Below are 17,499 nucleotides of genomic sequence, written 5' to 3' on the forward strand. Positions count from 1 at the left end.
TTTTGCCTGCTTTGGTACTAACCCTTAAAAAAACTACATATTTATTAACTGTCAGAAATAATGGTGAAGCTAAGCTACATCTATAGTAGCATGACTTCTTTTCCTGCAGAACAAATACAGAGTAAAACATCCAAGTTTCAGGGTGAAACATTCAAGAAAATCCACTGGAGGCTTTGGTTTGTTAACCCGTGTAGGCAGGCCGCCATGGGAGCTCATTAGGGGAAAGGTTTTGTTTTGTGTTGTTTTGCTTTTCCTCATTGAATTTTTCCATCAACAGCCAAGTCACATCTTGACATGTATCTTCATTTGCTGTAGCAACTGTGTTTTCAGGTTGTGAGGGATTTTGACATCACAAAGTTGAAGACAGTGTCTTATTTCCATATCCAAGCTGTTGTTATGTTCCTCAAAGACACAAGATGTGCTAAGAATAGGCTTTAGAGAGCGAGAACAGAGGTATCTTTCGTTTGTAAAGTGAAAATGTCTTTATCATTAGAGGGGCTGGGTGATTGTGTTTGAGAGGGTGCTAAATAATTTTGCATGAGGAGATAAAATAAAACATGACATATTTTAAATGTTTAGGTATGCTTTTATCAAGCACTTATTGAAAATAAAACATTCTTTCACCAGCTCCTAGAAGACAACCCAGTCTCACACACAACTCATCACCTGACACTTGGCCAGTGGCCCTCGGTATCAGAGGCACCCATTAGTGTCGGTATGAGACACACCAGGCGGCGGCATATTTTGACATTTTAGGCAACTACTAAAGTATAAAGAGCATGGAAATTGTAAATTGTCATGTAGTCCCTACAGACCCTTTTACTGTTGGTAACAGTATCATGTTTTTTGGTGGGTGGGGCTCAGCAGGAGGCAAAATAATTCTCCACAGACATTAGCTAGCACTAGTTAGCAGGTTCTGTTGGCTTGTTTTAGTGGAGGAAGATGATGCAAGTGGTGCATTCAGAAATACTCATTCTGAGTGCCGGAGTGCACTCTGACACAAACGGAGACGGAGCCGCAGAGCGTTAATTCATGTAGAAACAGAATGCTCCCTTACTTCAACCAACAGGGCTCTCACTTTAGTGTAGATTTTTGATGATCGCCTCCATCCACGCCTTTCATCTTATCACATTTAACCATAGTTGTCTTTGTTATTGTTGACAGGCAGTGGCGGCTGGTATGTGATAAAATTTAAGTTTTGAGCCATGACTCCTTCTATTCTGGCTCCCAATAACACAACCAGCAACATCTTAAGACTCATACATCACCTACAGTCCTTCGGTGGAGAGTCCTGTTTTGCCTCCAGCTAACAAACTGACATCATTGTGACACTGGCCCTAAAAGGGTCTATGCATCCAAAAGTGATGCAGGATGGGTACCTAATGCTTCATATTTTAATGTGTAGGCCCACTGATCAAGCTGGGAGCGAGAATGTGTTGTAGAGAAACAAAAGTTGTATGTATTTCTGTATTCGGCACTTTTTAAAAAAAAAAAAACTTTTGCAGTCAGGACAGCTTTCGCCTGAAGGCATTTCAAACAGCGAATGCATAAAGTTACATGACCTGATTTTTGTTTGGTTTCCGTATTTTATCACTATAACTGACATACAGGCACAAAATATTAAATTTATATGAAACTGTTGCAGACTATCATGCAAACAAAGACATCACTTCAACCATCCATTATTTTATTCTTTAACCTTTCATCACGCTTTGAGGACTGGAGCCTATCCCAGCACACACTGGGCATGACACAGAGAACCACAAGACAGGTTGCCAGTCTGAGAGCTGAAACAGAGAGAAAAACACATTCATACTTGCAATTTAGTGTTCCCAAATTACCTACAGTAATCTGCCACAGGAAACAGAAGCACAGATGATGGAAGAACATGCAAACACCACAAGGACGGGCTCACAGAAAAAAAACAAAATACCCAAACAGACAAGCCAACTGATGCTCTTTCATGTTTACTTCCTGCCACCACAGTTAATAGACAACATCCTATAACATCCTACGCTTGCCAAATGAACAATACTTAGTGTATTTGTACTGCATTTGATCAATAATGCCAAAATGAACAATAATTTGATCGACAATAAGTAGTTGGTTTTAGTCTCTGCTCTTGTGGTTATGACTCGGCTTGTATGGTCACTTTTCTTAGAATACGATAAGCTTATGGTGCCATAGTTTAACATTCCCCATCTTGCAACGCTGGTAACACTTTACAATAAGGTACACAAATTAGAGTGGTTACTGAGGAACTAATGTGGAACTCATGAGGAACTAATGAGTAACTAATGGTGAACTAACTATTAGTTAATGGTCAGTTCTTCAGTAACCCATGATCAAATTTCATAGAGGAGTTAATCCTGACTTAATGATTAGTGAACTAGTTACTTCATCAGTACAGAATCATTACTCAATAACCTTTTTATGTCCTAAAGTAAAGTGACACATAATGAGTAGTCTTTCATTACTTCATCATTATCTTTACAATTAGTTCCCTAACAAAAGAAAAATCACAGCAGGATTCTTGAGATGAGTTTGATTCATTATTTTCAGACCACATACACATTAATATGACCATCCATGTTATTCTGTACGATGATGCCTTAAGGTGCTGACACACCAAACCGACATGAAAGAACTAGCAGCGACTAAAGCCAACTGTTGCGTTGTCTATGTCGCCTCACATCGCCCTGTGTCAGTTGCATTTGAACACACTACAAAGAGTACATCTGACGGCCAAGTAGCACGTACGCACGTGCGTGAGAGGAAATAACGCAAAAAGGGAAACCTGCGCAGATTCGATCGCCGGCGATCAGTGCACAATGCATGCCAGTTAGTTTTGTGTCCGACTTCGTCCCGACTTGCTCTGACGTATTACAAAAGTGGGCGACGATAAAACGGCGAGAATGAGGCGGCTGCAGGTTTTAGAGCCAGGCGTTGCAGTTGCTCTCCACCGACTGCACTGCCTGGCTCTCACCTGATCTAACAGCTGATTGGTTCAGATGTCGACTCAACAATATGACGTTTTAGATAAACTTTTCATTTTTTGTTGAATTTTAGAGATTAAGATTGTATTTGTCTGATTTGAAGGTTTATTCTGTGAACAGAAAACATGTTGTGTGACTGATGGTGAAGTTTAGTTATCAGACTAAATAGGCCTACATTCATCATAAACTATACAGAGTCTACTGTATATTAACACTGGACTTTTGTAATTATTGAAATATTTAGCATCACAGAGACTTGTGGTCAGTGGGATGTGAGGATTCTTAAAATAACATCTGTACAGATGTGAAGCCCTGACTGTATCTGACTGAGCCTTAATGAAAATGTTTTTTTTTCCTCGGAAAATATGAACCTTATAGTCAAGCACTGTTATTTAGCCCATGTAGTTGAGGGGACAGGTCAAACTGATATGATGCTGATTTACAGGAGAATTCATGTCAAATGGAGGATAAACCATGAACATAAACTACAGATCACCTGTAAAGCATTTTAATAAATTAATCTGTTATAATTAAAACAACTGGAGACTGAAAACAAACTGATATACGGGTCTGATCACTTTTTTAATGAATTGGCATCATTCCAGACAGGATGTAAGTGTGTCTGTGACTTCCTGTACGGACTGAAGGCTGCTGGAAACTGTCGGGAAACTGTCCGACTTCACCACGGCTTTATGTCACCGCCCCCCGCTGCGGCCGCCTGGTCTCGTCTACTTTCCAGGCGAGGCGCAGTTCATCTCAAACGAGCCTATTAACAAAGTAGCGGAGTGAGAGAGTGATACATCCTGTCAGCCGAGGGATTTCCTATCTGTGCAGCCGAGCACCGCAGCACCTCCAAGGACTATTACATCCAGACGGTCCCGGTGTTTCCTCCACAGGCTCCACTTCACTCAGCTGCCCGACAAACCCGCTGCTTCTTCCCACTTTAACCTGAATAACAAACCAGGGCTCGGTGCTCAGGCTGGATCCAAACGGAGAGCCGGGGCTAGCTGGGAAGCTAGTGGAGGCTAACTGGCTGTGCTTCCCTCCAGTCATGCTGCGGCTAACACTCCGCTAGCCCCTCCCAGCTAGCCCCGGCTCTCCGTTTGGATTCAAATGAAGAGCTGTGGCTGATGATGATGAAGTAATGAAAGACTACTCATATGTGTCACTTTACTTTAGGACATAAAAAGATTAACTAATGGACAGGTTACTGAGTAATGATTCTGTACTGATGAAGTAACTAGTTCACTAATCATTAAGTCGTGATTAACTCCTCTATGAAATTTGATCAGGGGTTACTGAAGAACTGACCATTAATTAATAGTTAGTTCCTCACTAGCTCCTCAGTAACTACTCTAATTTTGTGTACCTGATTGTAAAGTGTTACTGCAACGCTGTCTACACATCGCGCTGACCCATCACACTGATAACGCTCAATCTCCTGCTCTTGCTTGCTCTCAAACACTCCATTTCCCTTTCAACATCATTCTCTCTCCTCATCACCCTGTCTCTGCCTGTCTCTCACAGAGTGCCTGTGAGTGGACAAAGACGAAGACAGACAGGGATTGTTGTGTTTGCATAGACGGGCATACACAGACAGACAGAAGAGAGACCAAGGGCAGAGAAAGTGAGAGACAAGGAGCATCGTCAATGATCCATATCCATATCACTACAGGTCTAATACATGCCCCAGCTGATGGCAGGCTGAACCAATCAGAGCATGACACACGTTCGGAGAGTGTCGGTATCCCATGGCTACAATTTCCCAGACCCCCCTGGGGCGTACAGAGGATTGTAAACAAAATAGAAGGGGAGCACAAAGGCTCACAATACACTGCCCATAGTGTCTGTCTGTCTATCTATATATCCATCTATGGTCTTTACTTCCATCTCTGCATCTACCACAGAAGAAGTCCCACCATGAAACAGACCCTTTTTCCTGTTCTTTTTTTTTTCCAACCCCAGGCGAGCAAAATTAAATCATACCATCCTCTGCTGCTGCCCTGGCTGTCTAGACTGAGAGAGAGAAAGAAGGTAGAGAGGTCCACATACAAAGCCCGAGGCAGGCGGAGGACGGAGACAGTCTGGCAACAGGTACACAGAGGGCATCTGGAGTGCTGGACTGAATTAACTAACTGGGTTTTCTGCGAGCTGATTCAACATGCAGAGGAAAGGAGACAGGGAGGACAGGCAGAAAATGAGGAGGAGGTTTGAAGGGAAAGTAATTGGGACAAGCAAAGGTCAAACAGGGAACAAAAGACTTGTAATTGTCAGAGTGAGATGACAGGACAGTGAAAAGAGGCCAGAATGGGGTCGTACAGGTGTGGAGGATTAAGATGGGAGAAATTTACAACTATCAGACAGAAGAGGCAGGAGTAAGTCAAAAGGTAAAATGGGCTTTGAACAGGGAAAAGGTGACATGCTTGAAGTGAACCGGAGATGACACATTTAAAATAGCTGGGAGGAGAATGATTAGAGGTCGTATGAAAGGTGTATAAAGTTCTGCTTCCATTAGAAATAGCCTTAACAGTAACAGTTTCACATCTCGCATATATTCAGAGGAAAAATGCTTTGCTTTTTTCCCCATTTTTGGGTAGTTAATACAAACAATTTTTGGCCATAAAAGGAAAGTAATGTTTTATTTTACCACTGCTTCTCTACAGTAATTGCATTTTGACCACAGTTAGTCATAAGTATAGATTATTGCTATTCATAAATGTTTAGAGATGTTGCATAGAAATAACTTGACTAACTGAAGAATCCCACTTGGTACAATATCAGTATTGGAAATGCTTCTGATACTGCTTAAAATCCTTTATCGGGTATCGGTGAGTATGCGATTCTTTGCACCTATCCAATACCACGTCATTTAATAATAGCTCACAAAGTCAATACAATTGTCAGTTTGTGATAAAAGCTCCAAATTTGTTACATATAGCTTAATATATATGTAGAAGAAATCTGAATATTGGGGCTTTGCAGAGTGGAATTCTGATCACCATGGCAGCAAAATCCAATATGGCTGCCTCCTGAAAAGTGTTTCAGCTATAACTTTTGAACCAGATGAGCTACAAATGCAAGCTTGGTGTCTGTTTTATGGTTTCGTTTTACCTTGAGAAATACATTGGAATGCAATTGGAATTTTTTTTTTTTTAGTTGGATGCATTTGGACCCCTTATTTGCATATTTCCAAGATGGCGGCCACCCAAATAGTTTCTTTTTTCAACTCTTTTGGCAAACTTGAGCTGTGTTTGAAACCGTCTACTCACTCACTCATTATTCCCTATTTCGTTTTTACTATATAGTACACTACATGGGGAACGACTGAACGAGATTTCGGACACTAACTGAAATTTTCTGAACGTCATTGCGTCAGTAGCTGCGCCGCATACTCCTGTGACGCAAGTGGACGCGCCGAGCATCATGTAAACAAACCGGGCGCTTTGAGGATGATCAAACTGTATGGTGGTTGTACTTTTTGTCAATAAATTGTTGAAATGTCAGTGGTGCGGACGTTTGGTTTTGTCAGCTACGGTTGTGTGTCTGCATTGTGAGCTGTAATAGCCCACGATAGTGCACGAGCTAGACGCTACCTAGGTCGTGCAAGCTAAGTGGCTATTGTTAGCTCGTGAGCTAACGTTACTGGCTAGCATCCTATTCGTTTCTTTTCTTTGCGGTTGTTCTTCTCCTCCTCTGGCAAAAGACGACCGTATTGCATTGTGGTATACAGGAGTAAAATGTAGGGTACATCGTTTGTTCACTCACATTTGCTGTGCATTGTGGGTATTTTAAAGTCCACTATATAGTGAATGAAATTAACCGCAGAGAATTCGAACAACACTACAAAATGGCGAACACACTATATAGTGCACTATATCCGTGATAGGGAGCGATTTCGAACATAGCTTTGGTGTCTATTTCATATTTTTAAGCATCACACACACAACAAAATCTTATTATTATTGTTATTATTTAAAAAAGTTCTGTGGCATTCACTCTCTGTATGCATTTCACGTTCACGTATAACAATGGGTTAAACCTGAGCTATGCCATACAGCTGCGATAGCAATCATTTCACATCCATAGAGGGTTAGCAGTATACAGCTGTTGAGTTTTTTTAATGCATATGTATCGGATCAGTAGTTGAATCTGCCGATGTCCAAGTTCAGGTATCGGAACGTATGCAATCCCCCATACTGGACTCTAGTTTCTAAGAGGCAGGTGTCTGACTGATGGACACTGTATGTAAAATCAAAGCTGTATTCAAATAAGTACTATTACTAGGTACCTTTAGGTAATATTGTGTTTGGTGTGGACCCCAGGAAGAATAGCTCCTGCTTTGACTACAGCTAATGGAGATCCTAATAAATGAGATGAAATGAAACCAAACTAGATTTACTGTAGTTCATGTTCTTCCAGTGTTAAGTAATTGGAAGCTTTTAAACCTGTGCTTTCAAAGAACCTTTCCAAATGCTGCCTGTTACTGCTTCACAATAAAAGCCACCCTATGTTTTTCCAGTTGAATCTTTTTAATGTGAGGCAGCAGGATTACTAAATGTTTGATTTCTGCATTAGCAGTAACTTAATACAACTCCGATGAAGCCGTGGGAGAGTGAGAGTGAACAGATATCAATGAAATAAATCAAAAGCTATTTACCTGTGAATCTGTTGTGCATGTAAAGTCAATTTAAGAACAATGCAGAAATGGCGAACTCTGTAGATGGGCAGGCTAATTACTAGGGTTTATTAGGGTTTAGCTGAATAATCGGATGAAAAATATATAAATAAATCAACTTCTGATCAACCAATATTAACTTCAGGTTTAAATAACTTCTGGTTTAAACTCCACCCACTTTTGGTTTAAGTGTAACAGTGTCAATTATACAGCAGTGATATTCATAACAAAGTTAAATGTACATTTGTAATATTAAGTATTGTAATTACACAAAATTTGTTCCAGCTGTTATTATCTGACACGCTTAGGCCTCCATAGTCAACATGTGGAAAGTTTGATACTCAGCTTCTGTACCCCTGTGTTCACCTTTGGGGGTACCCCACCTATAAAGGGTTGTCTCCAGCCTTACCGCTCCCTTTTTGTTGTTGTGCTCTGTGGGAGAGGTAAGCGACATTGCTCTTGTTGTAATTTCTGTGTTTTAGCCCTGCTAAGATATGTTAATAAATGTATTGTATGCTAACATAATCCTGTGTAACTTAATTTGTGTAGGGGCTCGAATTAATATGGTTATATTTGAGGGAGGATTTTGTTCTTACCTCTTGTTGTCAGCTGTCCGGAATAAACAGATCACCTCCAAAGGTATCCACGGTCTAGGCCTCTTCATATCAACACAACGCAGACAGCACAAGAGTCCACTGGCTACATAAGCTCCACCTGTTTTTAGTAAGGACAGAGAAACAGGTAATTTAGTTGGTTAAACAAATACAGACACAGATAAAGACATGCCACAATAAGAGCCAAGAACTTGCGCCAGCTTTACGTCGAGGGAATAGTAGACAAAAAAAAAGGTTGAAGAGTACGAGAAGGGGTGGATGAGAGTAAAGGGTTATGCAACTGGGCGGGGGGCATGAGAGGTTACAACACTGCAGCTGTGTGGAGAATATAATCGATTGTGCTGAAAAGAGGTATGAAATGTTTTACCAGAGACAATACATACTATGTGGTGGGCAGTAAGTGGGTTAAGAGGTGACAAAAAGGGGGAAATGAAGGTTAGAGTGAGGCTGAGGAGATGAAAAAGAAGGAGGCGTTGAGAGGGTTATTTAAGATGACAAGGTTAAAAGGAGGGTCACTAAGGTTACTGCAGAGAGAAGCGCAGAGATGAAACTAGAGAGGAGGAGAGGATAAGCAGGAGAATGAGATGGGTGAAGAGGGGTGGTGAAGGCACAGATTAATTATAGTAGTAGATCCACTGGGACTTGCACAGGAGACTATAAGAGAAAAGAGAAGTTAGAATGTGAAAATATAAATGAGTGGAGATGAAAAGGGTGAAGACAGTTGAAAGACTCCAACAATGGCATTATCTAAGTAGTGTTAAATGATTATATTTAAAAAAATATTGCCATCAGACTTGGAGAGGATGTGGTTCATAAAATTTTAGTGGAAGAGAGGCAGCGACTGAATACAAGATGAGAGAGGGTGAGGCAGACATAAATGCATTACAATATCAGGAGGAGAGGAGAGTCTTTAGAGGAGAGACAAGGAGCGGGGAGAAGGGTAAGGCTAGGTGAGATAGGGTAAGTCAGGGTGTTGTGTTGCAGTGTGACCAGGCGAGCCCCAGAGGGTCTCAGGGTTGCACAGAATTCCTAATGAGGGAGAAACTGCAAACAAGAGCCTGAAGTTACTCCTGGGAAATGTGCAAACCTCCTATTGAGAAGACTCAGCCTTATCCTGTCTTCATCCTCTCTCTCTTCCTCCTCCTATCTCTGGAGGGAGCACATTTTCACACACACACATGCAGGCTCTCCCATATAAGCAACATGCACACTAGCATTAGTTTCTATCCAGCCGTCTATGCAGACACATACTTCAGATTACATGTATACAAGTGTCTTGTCAGGAGGAGGAGGGAATGGTGGATGGTGTTAGACCCAGGTGAGATGGCTGCTAAGCTTCTAAGCAGCAGAGCATGTTCGAGACCAACAAAAAAAAAAAAAAGGTATTTTTCACAAGAGTTCGGGACACTCCAGCCCTGTTTGTGGCGACAAAAGGCAGTATTTTTTAGCGAGATTTCAGGATATTTTCAGCCTTGTTTGCAGTGACAAAAGCAGGAATTTTTTAACACAAACTCAGACTATTTCCAACTGTGTTTGTAGCAATATGAGTAGACATTTACAGCCATGTTTGTAGCAATGAAGCGAGTATTTTGAACAAGAATTTTGGACATTTTCAGCTGTGTTTGTATTGACAAAATCGGACAATTCCAGATGTGCTTGTAGCAATAAGAGTGGTTTTTTTTGTTGTTGTTTTTTACAAGAGTTCCAGATATTTCCAGCCATGTTTGTAGGGTCAAAATCTGCTATTTCTTAAAGAAAGTTTGGGAAATTTCCAGTTGTGTTTGCAGTGACAAATGCAGGTATTTTTTCAACACAAACTCAGACTACTTCCACATGTGTTTGTAGCAATGAACATGGACATTTATAGCCATGTTTGTAGCAATGAAGCAAGTATTTTTAAATAAGAGTTTGGGACATTTTTAGCTGCGTTCATAGTGACAAAAGCGAGTATCTTTTGACCAGAGTTTGGGACATCTTTAGCCACCTTTGTAGTGACAAAAGCAAGTATTTTTTGACAAGAGTTTGGGACATTTAGAGCCGCGTTTGTAGTGACAAAAGTGAGTATTTTTGACAAGAGTTTGGGACATTTTCAGCCGCGTTTGTAGTGACAAAAGTGAGTATTTTTTAATGACAATTTGGGACATTTTCAGCCATGTTTGTAGTGACAAAAGCAGGAATTTTTTAACAAGAGTTTGGGACATTTTCAGCCACGTTTGTAGTGACAAAAGCAGGGATTTTTTAATGAGCATGGGACATTTTTAGCTATGTTTATAGTGACAGGAGAGGGTATTTTTTAAAGGAGCGTTTGGGTGATTTTCAGCCATGTTTGTAGTAACAAAAGTGGGTATTTTTTAAACAAGAGTTTGGAACATTATAGCCGTGTTTGTAGTGACAAAATCTAGCATTTCTTAAGAAGAGTTCAGGAAATTTCCAGTCGTGTTTGTAGCGACAAGGGAGCTCGGAAAATTTCCAGCCACATTTGTCGCCCCAAAACCAGGTATATTTTAATGCAAAAGCAAAACATGATGTTTTCCTAACTCGATCCAAGCATTTTTTATGCCTAAACATAACATGTTAACCGCATCATTTTTACAACATAAAATGTAAAAATTGAAACATATGCATCAACCCTGAATAAAACAATCAAGCAACATGTGAAAACTGGGAAAATGCACAGTGTGAGCTCACACACACACAAAACACATTACCGTACCCAACCTGGCCATATGAGACAATGCGAGCGCATGGGGCCAGCGGTCCATTCAATAATGGCTCAAATTGGAGGAAATGGGTTCTGAAATTACATTTTCAGGGGTTCTCATTTTAAGTGCATGACTGCAGATTCACATTCATTTCCTTTGGGACTCGGTCAAGCGTCACATCAATCAAAAATCACATAGCTTCATCTTACAGCCATTCACAAACTCTAATGAGCCTAACAGGATATATCTGATGAGAAAATGTTTTTGTATGCAATTGAGGAGAGGCTGTCAGGCACCTAATATGATATATCTGTTTTATACCTTTACAAGAGCCTTTGTAAATGTGCAAGAGCCTCAAGTATGCGGTCTACAACTCTTCAGAGCCTGAATGAACTTGAGATTTCGGGCTTTAAAAGGCACTCTCAAATGAATGACACCAGCAGTACAATAAGCTTGAATCCTCCATTGTTAACATTTCAATCAGCACACAGTGATGAGTATAAAGGAGTGCAAGGCCACAATACACATACACAAACATCGTGTATCATTGCTATTCAGGCCACACATTTTACATCTGCCTTTTGCATTTGCCACATTGGCCATCACTGATGCAGAAATATAACCATCATGCATTAAAATGCACCTGATGCAAAGCAGTATAATCTTGTTTCTGTGAATTAAAACATCAAGAGGGCCCACCCAAGCCACAGGAGACTGTCACACTGCTGCCATCTAGTGTTCAGGCCAGAGGAAACACAGACGCAACACAAACATGCTTCTTGGGGAAATAAATTTAGATTTCTGAGAAGGCAGTAACCTCTTTGAACCTTCATTCTATGGAGTGTAAATGAGATGATACAGTTTTATCGTCTGATGTAATAAATGTGACAGGAATTATAATGCCTCTTACATTTTCTGCTCAACTGTCACTCCCTTATATCTGACACTTGGCTGACTAGGATCCACCAACACATTCAAATGCACAAAACATACAGGGAGACAAAGACAACAAACTGACTCAAGGTCTGTAGGGTTATATATGGTGAACACTGAGACTTGACCTCACAGACAAGCAAATGTTTCACTGAAGGACAGGCTTAAGAAAGTGTAGCAATGATTGCATGAAGTATCACGAACACAGTCATCTCACAATCAAACCATGTCTTTTAAATCTACAAGAACTTGTCTTGGCGGCGCTAACACGCATCAGAGAGAATTTATCAGTACAAAGGACAGACAATGACATGCAGCACACAGGGAAAATGAGCAAGTTTCATTGTTTGACTTCTATTCAGTGAATATTCCACAGTTTGCTGGCTACATAATAAGTACGCCATTGTGCAACATCAAGTCTGGCAGTCCTCTGAATTAAAGACAACATGAGGATAGGATTAGTTTGTATCGCCACCACCCAAGGGGTTGCAAAATAACTTTGTGACATCATGAGATAATTTACAGCTCGGTGAAAACATTTTTTATCTGAATTACAAATGTATTCACGCATCGATTTTTCTCATTTTACCCGGACTTTCTTTGCATGAAATAATATTTGTCAGGGTGACTGTGTTCTCTGATAAATGAAATTATACTGGGAAAAATAGCACACAGTAATACAAAGAAATCCAATATATGAGACAGAAACAGAGATGGAAGAGGTCAGTGCTGACTCAGATTGGCTTCACTGCACAGAATATTATTCATAATATCCCTGAGATTATCTGCGAGGAAACTAATTTTTCTGTCCAATTCATCTTTGTCAGGCCTGTTGTATCATATAATATGTCGCGCCTTTAACTTACATGCAATATTGAAAAATGTGTGTATTGTATGTGAACATTTAAAGGGACAGTGCACCCTTAAATCAAAAATACATGCATTTCTTACTTGTGGAGCTGTTTATCAATCTAGATTGTTTTGGTGCTAGTTGCAGAGTGTTGTAGATATCAGCCGTAGCGATGTCGGCCTTCTCTACAATATAATGAAACTAGATGGCACTCGGCTTGTGGTGCTCAAAGCGCCAAAAAGTTAGGGCTGTCCTCTAATACGCGACAAAACATTGGCCAACCAGATAGGTCATTAGTCGGCAAGATTTCATTGGTTGCTTAGTCACAGAAAAAGCAAACAAACAAATGTGAAACTCTATTAGGAGCTGTGCCTTGTCAAAATAAATCAAAACCTATTTGACCGAACCATTTTAATTTGAAAGGACAGACACAGGAAGAGGCCACGCTCAGCAGTCAGACAGGAATCACATGTCAAACAAATCACCGCAGACAGATATCTTTGGCTTCTTCTGTAAATATCCAGTCTGATAAACACTGTAAAGCTGATCACTTCAGTCATCTGAAACATGTTGTGAGGAAGCACCACCCCCTTTTTGCTAGGACAGGTGGACAGTCTCTCACACACAATTTTCTTTGTTTTCTGTATTTAAGTTACGGTTTCAACATTAGTTGAGAAACAAACAATTGCACTAAGCACTAGAAAGAAGATGCAAGTTTTTTTTAAGTTTTTTTAAGAATGAACTAAATAATCTAAGCCATCACCTGTCAGAGTTTGGGTCGTTTGTGGAGGCCATTTTGTGCTGGTGCTTAAAGAGGAAGCACGCCTCAACAACAGCCCTTTTATATGGTGTAGGAGTAGGCGGGCTCTCAGGCTTGATTGGTCAAAGGATGTGTGATGACAATGACAGCTAATTAAGATAAATACTGACTGATGTACAAGTGATTTGCTTACTTTGAATGTATAGCATTTACAATTACATATTGAAGAGTGACATGAGGCTTTGTTGGTATGAGCAAACTAAGAAAATCACCGTATATTTGTTGTTGACCTTGTCAACCCTCCATTCTACAGTGCTGACCTGATAGGCAGCCCCAGCACTGTTTGAGCCGTGTTCATGAGCACAAGGTGTTTTTGCTTAGTCTTTCTTTTGTTTCATTTTGTTTTGGAGACTGAAAATAAAAGTCGACCTAGTTTTTTCAGCATAACTCCCTGCCAGTGTGATGTTTTTTTCCTTGAGTCTCATCATGCGTCCCTGCACCTCACCTTGCAACACATGTCAGTAGCTACTCAGCACAATCATTACTGCTTTGCCCACAGCGTCATTAACAGACGGCTCGGTCAGTGTGTGACGTGCACTTGTAGATAACATATAGACCTATATTAATGAAGGTTCATTAGTACGGTTTTGTATTTCTCTGTAATGTAGCACAGTGTCAACAATGTTACTGATACTATTCTTTCTCACACCTTCAACTCAAACCATTGTGTTGCCCCGTCCAAAATATATAATAGCTAGTAGCTCAAAGTCTGCTGCTACACATGACAAATACGGCTGCTGTTACCTGTAGAGGTGCACTTACTGGAGGTTGAGGAAATGTATGAGATGTGCCAACATGCATGTGTGTGTGAGAGAGGATCACATTTTGTCAGCTGGCATATATACAGCTGTATTTGACCCGGACATTTGAAAAATTTGTCTCGCTCTCGTTTGTGAATCGGCTGCGCTGGTTCTGGGTCACGACTGAGTGGGTTCAGGCTGCAGTTCATTCTGCGCTGAAGCGATTCTGATAGTTTCAAACCATGCAGGGACACACTGTTATCTCTGTGGCCCAGAAAGACTGCTGATATCTCTATTTCCTCTGAGTGCACACACACACACACACATGCATTCACAGTCACATACAAATACACACATATAGCACATAGACATTCACAAAAACACACATGTATACACACACTGTTTGGGCACACAGAACTGCACCCTACAGAGACGTGCTGACACTCACACAGCGCTCACAAATACTGTTAAATACACAAACTGTGGAACCGTGAAAGACTGTTCAAAGAGGTAGAATATGAACTTACACAAATTCATACTTTGTGGAAACCAAACAAACACTAATGCATGTATTCAGCACACACTGACACACCCTCTTCACAACGTACGCCAGTCAGAGATGAAACGAGACACATCTGAAGAAGAAGTGAGTGAGTCGCAGCACCAAACAGCACCATGTCACACACTCATTTAACAGCCTCTGACGAAAAACCACTGAGTTCCCTTTACTGAAAATAAGCCTTATCTACAGGATCACTCAGCAGTGCCCCTGTGTGGCCATCCAAGTGTACTGCATACACCCTGCAAGCAATTGCACAACCTAAGGTTATAGATAACTGTGTCATGATACACTTTCTTAACCTTTATCAGAACACTTAATTTGCTACTAATTTCCAATCACTGTACTTGTCAAGTATCCGCTCAGCATATTTTGGGTTTAGCTCTGCTGGAATAGTGGCTGACTGGCTCAAATGTTGTCATTGAAGCCATGGTGTCATATTGAGATTTACAGCATGCATATCTTATAATATCGCTGATTTGTTTGGTTGTTTTTGTTTCGTGTTGTTATTTATTTCTAGGTCACACCAATGCAACAACAGCAAGCTATTATTATTACAAGTAACCAGGAAACCATAACAGGAAGTGGTGTCAGAGATGCTTCATCAACAGACCTAATTTCTTCACTCAAGCCTACTGTTAAATTTACACTTAAATGCATCATGAACATTGTGTTTATGATACAGGCTATCTTTAGTCACACAGGTGTAGGTACCTATGACACGTGATTTAATAATTCTGATGAAAGACAAATTAGTTTACCACATTTTTTTAAACAAATGAGTTCATTGAGATATTGATCCATCATAGCAACACAGTAATCTGCTGTAATTATCATTAATGACTTGTAATTGAACAGCGTCAGGACGTCGCAGGGGGACGTGAGTTCAATTAAAAACAGAGCCTAAACGTCCCGTCTCCACCACAGCTCTACAGCTACACCGCCTCCTCCATCATATGCTGCCTTCAGGTGCTGTTGGAAATTTACAGATGATTTAAAAGACCCCCCCCCCCCCCCCCATCTTTGTTTGTTTTCTCCTCAGAGTTTATTGACCTTTTGACCTCATGCATGTGGCACATACAGCAACTAAACAAGCAGCTTTTGTTTCATACATCATGCTCATAGTTAGCCTGTAGCCATTAGTGTCTGTTCATAGTGCTCACAACTCCTGTACTGTAGTTTGTCTTCAGGTAAGTTTGCCTTAAGTCGTTCTAATTTCTATTTCTTTGAGTTCCCAGCTGCTGGAAGGACATCTCGCCAGGCCGGAGCACAAGAAGTGCCCCCCTTTAAGCAGCGCTCTTAAACACAGGAAGTGGCCAATCACAGTGTACCAGCAGAGCTGCATTCCTCAGTGGTTGTTCCTTGATCTCGGCTTGTGCCCAAAGGTGATGGGGCCTTTGCTGTTAGAGCCTCCAGACTCTGAAACACTCACCATCTTTTAAATCCCTTCTGACAACTTTCTTTAATAGGAAAGAAATTATGATTATTTTGCCAGGTTTTTTAATCCTCTTTTTAAATTCTTCTTTATCCCCCAGGGTTTTTTCTTTATTTATTAAAACTTAGTTGTTGTATCATTTTTACGTGTGTGCCATGTTAAGGAGGGATCGGGACTTGTGGGTTGTTTTTTTTTTGCTCATTTCTTCTGACTATATTAGAATGTTGCTGCTTTTATTTTGGACAATTGCTTAAATATTTATACTGAATGACTAATTGTTCTGTTTTGTTTTATTTGCAGTTTAGCAGGTAGTGTTTGTCTTTGTATTATCCCCTTTGTTTCAATAGAAATAATGGACGTAGCCACTGTGACACATCACCTGTTGGTTTGTAGACTGCTGTTTTGAAGCCTCGAGCATTTTGGCCGTCGCCATCTTGGAATAATGTGGTGTAGGTTAGATTATAGTTTTAGTTGACCTCTTTTATGGCACAGTACTTTGTTATATTTTGTACTTTTGAGGTAAATAAAACCCTCTTTTTTTGAAAATCCACCTGTCTCTCTTCATGCCAGCTCGGTCCTTCAACTGCATAACAGACACACCTGGATCTATCATATTAAATATTTATATCAGGAGTAACATAGTTGTGGGGCGGCACGGTGGTGTGGTGGTTAGCACTCTCGCCTCACAGCAAGAGGGTTGCCGGTTCGATCCCGGGCGTGGGAGTCCTTCTGTGCGGAGTTTGCATGTTCTCCCCGTGTCAGCGTGGGTTCTCTCCGGGCACTCCGGCTTCCTCCCACAGTCCAAAGACATGCAGATTGGGGACTAGGTTAATTGATAACTCTAAATTGTCCGTAGGTGTGAATGTGAGTGTGAATGGCTGTTTGTCTCTATGTGTCAGCCCTGCGATAGTCTGGCGACCTGTCCAGGGTGTACCCTGCCTCTCGCCCGATGTCAGCTGGGATAGGCTCCAGCTCCCCCGCAACCCTCAAGAGGATGAAGCGGTTAGAAGATGAATGAATGAATGAATAACATAGTTGTGGTCTGTGAATACTTTTCTTATCATATCCAAGCTGCTGAGATGACATTTAATAAGCAGCGAGCACACTGCATCAGTTATTTGTTAAATGTATGCTTTATCATAATGTTATTTTGACTAATGTATGAAAAACATAAA

General features: G+C 40.8%; 1 long non-coding RNA gene across 1 annotated transcript; it reads right to left on the minus strand.

Moving 5' to 3' along the window:
* Positions 1 to 1,669: 1,669 nt before the first annotated feature.
* LOC117249319 (uncharacterized) lies at positions 1,670 to 13,577 on the minus strand. The gene is made up of 3 exons (XR_004500977.2): positions 13,534 to 13,577; positions 8,268 to 8,385; positions 1,670 to 1,787 (listed from the first exon to the last, which is right to left on the minus strand). It is a non-coding gene; the product is annotated as an uncharacterized LOC117249319 (long non-coding RNA).
* Positions 13,578 to 17,499: the final 3,922 nt, after the last annotated feature.

Source organism: Epinephelus lanceolatus, chromosome 23 (genome assembly GCF_041903045.1).
Source record: "Epinephelus lanceolatus isolate andai-2023 chromosome 23, ASM4190304v1, whole genome shotgun sequence".
NCBI classification, from domain to species: domain Eukaryota; kingdom Metazoa; phylum Chordata; class Actinopteri; order Perciformes; family Serranidae; genus Epinephelus; species Epinephelus lanceolatus.